Raw genomic sequence first — 8,620 nt, forward strand, 5'->3', positions numbered from 1 at the left:
TATTAAGGAAGTGAAGTCGTTGGTTAACGAAAGTGGTCTCATAATTTGTAAAGTTTTAACTATAAAATGGCTAGTTTTATAAGAACGATGAGTAGTTTAAATCTAAGAAAAAATAATTCTTTAGTAGTAAAAATAAATAATGAAAAAGCATCAACTTTCGAAACTAAAAATGAATTAGAAATAGTTAAATTAGAGAAAAGTTTTCATAATTGGAGTATACCTATAATAGATAAAAATGAAGTATATAAAAAAATCTTTTTAGAAAGGAAGAGATTATGAAATACATATGTTAGAATATTGTAAATCTGGATCGGAACAAGTAATAATAGGACCATTACCATCTTAGAAGAAGATAAGTTAAAAGAACACAACAACAAAAGATACAACCAGTGGCGGAGCTTGAAACAAAATTTTTGGGGGTCAGATAGAAGATAATTGTCAAGATGTTTTTGATATGGACCCATTTAAGATAAATTCGTCTAACTTCATCTCTCTAATTTGGGTGATATTGCCAAATTTGAAGCGGTTTTCTAGGGTCTCATTTTAAAGAATTAAGGTCAAACTCATCAGATACAACTATTTGAACTTTTGAAGGTTGTATTTCACTTTTTTCATAATTCATTAAAGTAGAAGAACTATTTACAGGTATTGATATTGTAAAAGTTATATGTTATCCTTCTTGAATATTAACCTTCCTTTTAAAAATGCATCAATTCTTTGATTTTTCATGATTATTTTGTATAAAAATTAATATATATCCTATAAAATATGTAAAAAAGAAATTAGAAGGACAAATATTAAAATTTATAATATTTATTGAATTTTTTTTATCAATTTATACAAATACAATAATATCAATACTTATTGAATATTCTAATGTTTTTATCATATAAAAAATTAAATTAAATAAACAGTAAAATATAAAATAATATTAAATTACATAAATAAAAAATATCTAATTTTTTATATTTGAACTTAGGTAGAGGGAGTGTTGCTTATTGAATAGAGAGTTGCGAAATGCGAATACATTCAATTCAGTCCAAATCCAACAAGGTTTGAATGTTTAAAACTAAAAACTATTATACAATAAAAATAAGATATGAAAATTGAATTTTGGTATTTTAAGTCATAGTAAACAATTTGAGCCAACTAAATTATTTTTTATTTTCTGAAGAAGTACTACTAATTTTTTTAACAAAAGTTTTGGGGGCCATGGCCCCCTTGTCTTAACCAAACTCCGTCCCTGGATACAATTTCATCCATAAAGGATTAATACAAGTAGCAGTAAAACCCAATTTTGGAATAAAAATAAATGTTTCTATATTATTAACATTAAGAGATACAAGATTTTTAAACTTTAGTGACTCGTTAATAGGAATATTAGAAAGTAATTGTCACCATGGGCTAGTTCTCTTCAATTGTTATCCAAATTATGTTATAAATCTAAGAAATGAATATACTTGGCAAGCTTTAAAATTGCATGTCAGATCTGATGAAAGAATTATACATGAAAAATATGATCTATTTGAAATAATCTATAGAATATATTATAAAATTACTAAGGTTAATTATAACTTTAAAGTGTTAAGACAATTCTCAAAAGAAGGAACGATAATTATGCATGCAAATCTCAAAAGATCTAATATACAAACACTAAGGAGACTAAGACATGAAGAATTAGTAAGAAACATGTCTAAAGAGAAGATAATACCTGATATTGAAGAACCACAAATAGAAAATATTAAATTGAGATAAATAATAAGAGAAAGAAGAGATATCAGAATTAGGATGAATAAATCACAATTCTTAAGAATTTCTGATAATATATATTAAAATTATTAGTCACAAAAATTCTATAAATAATTCATTAATAGAAAATATCGATAATATTATAGAAATTATTAATAATATAAGGTCTCATATAACCGTTTAAAATAGATTTAGATTACAATCCAATTAAATCACAATTATTAGGAGTAATTATTAAAGAAGAACCATTTAAAATTGATAAAAAATGGATAAAACAAGATTTTAATACTGATTATAATAAACCATTAAAAAATTGATATTTTAACAATTATTCAAAAAATAAATTTATTAGGCTTAGAGTATTATTTTATGATTTTATGAAGGAAATAAGAATTAATTTATATTTCTTTTATTGGTACATTAATTATTATTCTAAAAATAATAAAAAATTATGTCTATTAACAAAAACAATTATTATATAGAAAACTAGTTCGGAATCAATAATAGAATCTGAATACTCTCTTAAAGAAACTATTAAAATATCAATTGAAAAGAATTTAGAAGTTGAAGCAACACCCTATAAAGATAATAATACAAAAAAAAAATATAAAAAAAAGAGATATTAAAAAATTATATCAACAATTAAACTTACTAATACCATGTTAGATATAATAAAAAATTAATTAGGAAGAATAGAAAATATGAAAAAACCAATTAAAATAAAAAAACTTATAGAAAAACTTATATATAAGTTACAAAGGTTAGATAATGTTAACTTAAAATCTAAAGTAGAAGCAAAAGTTGATGAATTGAAAGAAAAATTTAGAAGTACTAGTCTAAAAAAATAACAATTAATACATTAAAAACGGTAGAAGAGTTAGAAATGAATAAATGACTCATAAAATAAATTACCTAAAACAAGAAATTATTATTCCAGACCATCACCAGCACCGGCAGATGTAGACTTAGAAGAAAAAATACAATTAGTACAAAATAGTTCTTTTAGATTCGATTTAGTAGAATGGAATATAGATAGATTAAGAAAATAAGTCATTTTAGGTCAAATGTGTAATATGACTATGGCCGCAACTGCTTATAAGATGAGAAAAATTTCTGATAAAGAAGAAGCAATTATGATAACTCAAGGGTTTACAGGACAATTAAAACGATGGTGGAATAATTTTTTCAGTATAAAAAAAAAGAATTAATTATTAATAGCATTAAATAAGAATATCAGTCACCAGATGATGCACTTTTCTGAAAAGAAAGATTTGTAGCAACTTTACCAAAACTATTTTTTGAAAAAATTTTACAGAAACTACAAATACAATTTAGAACCCAAATTTCTTATAATTTATTAATTTTTGGACAACTACATAATATAATAGTACAAATAGGTATAAAAATAAGCACAGATATACTAAGATACAACAAAAATAAAACAAGAAACTATTACAGAAAAAAGAGAATTAGGAACGTTTTGTTATCAATATGGAATATAACTCCAGAAAAGGCACCCAATCGCCAAAATAAAATTAAAAAAATTCTATAAAAATAAAATAGATATAATATAGACAAACCCCCTTCTTATAAAAAGAAACATTATAAAAAATTCTATAAAACTCCTAAAGGAAATCCCAAATCCTTTAATAAGAAAAAACAAGTAACTTGGAAATGTAATAAACAAGATCATTACGCTAATAAGTGTACAACAAAACAAAAGATAAATAAAATAGAAAATAAAAAAATAAAACAAATTTTAACAGCCATATTAATCAATTCATGATCAAAGGAAGAATCAACTTATGAGGACTCTTCTGAAACCGAAGATTATTTTATACAGCAATTAGACCTTATGTCAGAAGAAAAAATCTCAGAAAAAAATAGCAAAAAAAATAAGCAGAATAATTGTTTAGCAATAGAATTATGTAACTGTAAAAATTGTGAAAAAACTATAAATGTTTTAACTCGAAAACAAACCTCTACCTTAATAAAAATAATTGACAAATTAAAAGATACATCACTACGAGATGAATTCATAAATTAACTAGTAGGATTAGTTAAAAAAGAAGAAGAAAGTAAGCAGAAAATAACACCAATCGAAATAAAAGAAATTTATAATCGTTTTAAGAACCTACAAGAATAAATCTCTCTTAATTCTCTTTGAAAAGAAATAAAAATTAAAAAAAAATTAGAATTAAAACAACAAAATATCAATATAAATTACAACAGATTGTTAAAAATAGAAGGAGAAAATATAATAAAAATTTAAGAAAAAACTTCACAAAAAAGTACTAGTAAAATAGAAGAAACTAGTAATACAATAATTTCAGAAAATTATGTTAACATAAGTCTAGAAAATTATATAAATATACTAACTCTATTAATAAACCAGAAATGGTTCATTACGGTGATCCAAATTATAGGAGAAGAAAAATATGATTTCATAGTTATGATATTAGTTGTATAGAAGAAAGATTAATACCTACAAAATATTATGAAAAAACTATAGAAAAAATTTATAAAGCAAAAAATGACAGAATGACTATAAACTATAAATTATTCAAAGCAATAATATGCAAAAATTGAGTATGTTTTTTACTACATTTTTTTAGCAAAAATATATCTCATCAAGTTATATTAGAAAATCCCTTTACATTATTATTATATCCTTTTAATGTCGATATTGATGGGATAACTTGCTTATGCATTTCAAACCATCCTGTTCATTTTAAATTTATCACTAAGCCAAAAGAACATGAACTCAATATTTTACAACATCTATCTACCCAAGTTAATATTATAAAAAGAAAAAAAAATAAATTAACTATTTAAATCAAGAAGTAATATATAAAAGAATAGAAGAATAATTACAAACTCCTTAAATCACTACAAGAAAATAGACTTATTTTGACACTTTATTTTTTAACACCATAACTAAATGTCAAAATTAATATATATTTTTGACAAATATCACAAATGTCAAATTTTCTATATTTTCTTGACGAAAAATTTGACCGTAGAAAATTACTCCTCAATTTTGACACTCATTTGTTTTCAATTTACTCTACTATTTTTTTCTTCTTTGGACTCTGTTAATTTTGACATCACACTGCTCTCAGTTTAGGATTATACTACTCATTCTTTATCTTCAAAATCTCAATTTATTCTTTAGTTTCAAGATCACATCTCATTCTTTGTTAAAATTTTTTGTTGAGAATATTTTATAGTCAATAAGTGTCAAAATAAATAGTATTTTTGACAATTAATAAGTATCACAGAAAATATGTTCTCAAAATTTTCTAACAAATTATTTTTGACAGCCAATATTTATCAAAATAAGATTTAAATTTTTTTCACAATCGCTTATATGTTAAAAATACTATTTTTGACAAAATTTTTATTAACATATTTTTATAGTTAAAATAGTGTCAAAATTTATTTTTTTGACAAATTTTAATTTTCTTTTACACATTATAACCCTAAAAAATAATCTATATTGTTGTAGTGAATACAAAATAAAATAAAGAAGTTGAAGAAAAAATTAAAAAGAAATTATGTAGTCTAAACCCCAAAATTTTTCATCATAAAAAATTATATGAAATATCTTTATTACCATATGAAGATAGATTTAATGAAAGAGATATACCAATCAAAGCAAAACCTATACATATGAACAAAGAATATCTAAAAAATTGTAAAAAAGAAAATAAGAATATCGGGATAAAAGTTTAATAAGGCCTTCAAAGTCACCATGGAGCTGTACAGACTTCTATGTAATAAAAGCATCTGAAATAAAAAGAGGTACTCCACGATTAGTAATCAACTCTAAACCTCTTAACAAGGTACTAAAATGAATTAGGTATCCTTTTAACAAATAAAAGTGATTTAATTAAAAGATTAAATAAAGTAAATATCTTTTTAAAATTTGATCTAAAATCAGGATATTATCGAATCGTAGTAAAAGAAAAAGATAGATATAAAACAGCTTTTATAGTACTCTTTGACCATTATGAGTGGAACATAATGCCTTAGGGGCTAAAAAACGCTCCGAGTGAGTTTCAAGAAATAATGAATAATATATTTTATCCTCATATAGAATTTACTATAGTATATCTTGACGATATATTAGTATATTCAAAAGGAATAAATCAGCATATATATTATCTAGAAAAATTTATGAATATTATAAAAGAACAAGGATTAATTTTATCAGAAAAAAAGATGAAAATTTTTATAATTAAGGTAAGATTTTTAGGATATGAAATTTGTAATACCTAGTCTAATCGAAATTAATTAAATAATAAGTTAAGTAGGAGCAAATATGGGTGAAAGATTTGGCAATTGGAATTTGATAATTTAAATATGATATTTGGGTTCAGTGAATTTTTCCGAGTCGGAAGATATAGTTTTCTGCGTAAAAGCGCGCAGTAGAATTTTGACCGGCAGTACCGGCTGAGACCTGTCTGGTACTGCAGGTGAGAAAATTGATTATGAGTAAATAAGATTAAGAAATGAGGAATTATAATTAGGGGAGGTAGAAATATTTGAAATGCGATTTAGAGCGCTAATCTTAAAGGTTTTGGTCCAAAATTGGGCCAACGGACAAAAATAAGTGAATCGGGTCTAAGTGGGCCCAAGACCCAACATATATAAACATTATTTATGAGTATTTCAGCTCATTTTGCCCTAAAGAAGGAGTGTTGGGCGCCGAATTAAGAAGAGAGAAGAGAAGAGAGAAAATCTAACTCTCTTTGATATTCAAACCACCATAACTTGAGTTACGGAACTCCGATTGACGAGCCGTTTATGGCCACATATTGCTCTTCTCATCCTCTACAATTCTCTCTAAGTTTTGTGGTGATTATTCCATTCATCTCTGCCTAGTTTTCGAAATTTCCCACTGTTACACATTTTTGGGTAGTTAGTGTTGAAATCTTGTAATTTTGGGTGTTTGGGGATATTCCAACATGGATTCCAAGTGGGTTCCAGCCCTACTTCATATGGGCTGAGGTAAGAAGTGCTCAAACCCTTGTGATTTGTCATTTTTATGAGCCCTAGGTTGATGTATGTATGTGATATTGGTTATGTTAGTATATTTGATGATCTTGGTGCACAATTGGGAGATTGGTGTTGCTTGAGGAGCTTTGGTGAGGCTTGGGACTAAGGTTGGTGGAGACTTCTAAAGAAGAGGCTCAGTTGATTTGGCTACAAGAGGTACGGTTTAAGTTTCATTTAAGTACCGTATGGTGTGATGAGAATTCCTAGGCTAGATGCCCCTAGGATTAAGTTTGGATTGTGTAAATGGTTGGTGCTAATAGACATAGTTGGTATGTAATGTGAATTAATGATTGGGTTGAGAATTGTGTGGCCTTGTATGCTTGGTGTATTAAAAATTTGATGTATTGGGTAATGAGTATTGATTTGTGGTTTATGCATTTAAATTGTGAAATTGGGCCGGAGGCCGGAAAGATGTAAGGAAGGTAAGTTGATGTGTACATTGTATGATGACACAAGTGATTGGATGAATTTCAGATAATGAATATGCGAATGATTGGGTTGGTTATTGAACAATAAGGTTTGAGGAGTTGAAGTGTGGAATTTGGTAATTTTGGGTGAAATTATGTAGATGAGGTATGTTTGGTTTTGGTTGAAAAATATTATGTGGTCATATATGTGATTATGATTATTGATGTCTTGATGGTATGATAATGCATGAGAGATATGTATGTTGTGATATATGCTTGAGAAATGATTAAGGTTGATTTGGGGGTGAAACCACATGATAGTGATTATGATATTGATTATGTATAATGATGGTTGATTGGAAATAGTATTGTTGGAAATTGGGATGAGGAAGGATGTATGACATGTTGATGTGTTTGTAATTTAGCCATTTGTTTGAAATGGGTAAAAATGGTTATATGGTGATTTTGTGAATCGTGGCAAAGTGTTAATGTATGAGTTGAGGAAGCTTGATGTTGATTTTGGTATATTTTGATTGATTTCAAAAAGGGTTGAAACTAGCATGTTTTGGTTGATTTTGAAAAGGGTTGAAAATGGCTTGTTTTGAAAAGGGCACCTTGTGGTTTTGTATGAAAACATAGTTTTTGGGCATATTTTGATGGGACATAACTTGGACTCTGGATCCCCGTTTTGTGCCAAACTTATTTAGAAGTGACATTGGATCCGGGATGTCCATGCCGTTCGAAGAACGGACGAAAAATGATTTAAAATGAGAAAGTTATGTCTGTCGGAAGATTGGGGGTTGAATCTGTAAATTCTGCAGCTTTTAATTTAGAAAATTTTTAGCAGAATGACCCTCCACGCGTAGGCGCACTTGGCACGTATGCGTCGTTTTTCAAGAAGGCACCATCCACGCGTGCGCTGCACCCAATGCCCAGCCATTTTCCCGAGAGTTGTGCCAGTTTTGTGCCTGGGGCGCAAATGCACCCACGCATACGCGTGGCTGACGCGTACTCGTCGTCTGGCTGTGTTTCAATCTGCGCGTCCGCGTGTATGACGCATACGCATCGATGAGCTTTGTGGCCATCCACGCGTGCGCGTGGAGTACGCGTACGCGTGGCCCTATTTTCATCCCAAAGTTGATTTTTTAGTTTTAAAAACTAAACCTCATACTTCTAAGCCTCCGATCTCTCCCCTTATGTATTAAATCATTATGATATGCCTAGCAATGAGGAAGGAGCTAGGGGATGTGGTAACTTGCGAGTGAAGCAAGGGGAAAAGTTATGATCAATGATGATCAATGATGATTATATGAGATATGGAGGATGACGGTGGAAGTACCGTGTATGCCATGAGCCTAAGGGCTATATTTATTGATAAATGGCTAGTTCTTGATTGAACAATG

Source organism: Arachis duranensis, chromosome 3 (assembly GCF_000817695.3).
Source record: "Arachis duranensis cultivar V14167 chromosome 3, aradu.V14167.gnm2.J7QH, whole genome shotgun sequence".
Lineage (NCBI taxonomy): Eukaryota > Viridiplantae > Streptophyta > Magnoliopsida > Fabales > Fabaceae > Arachis > Arachis duranensis.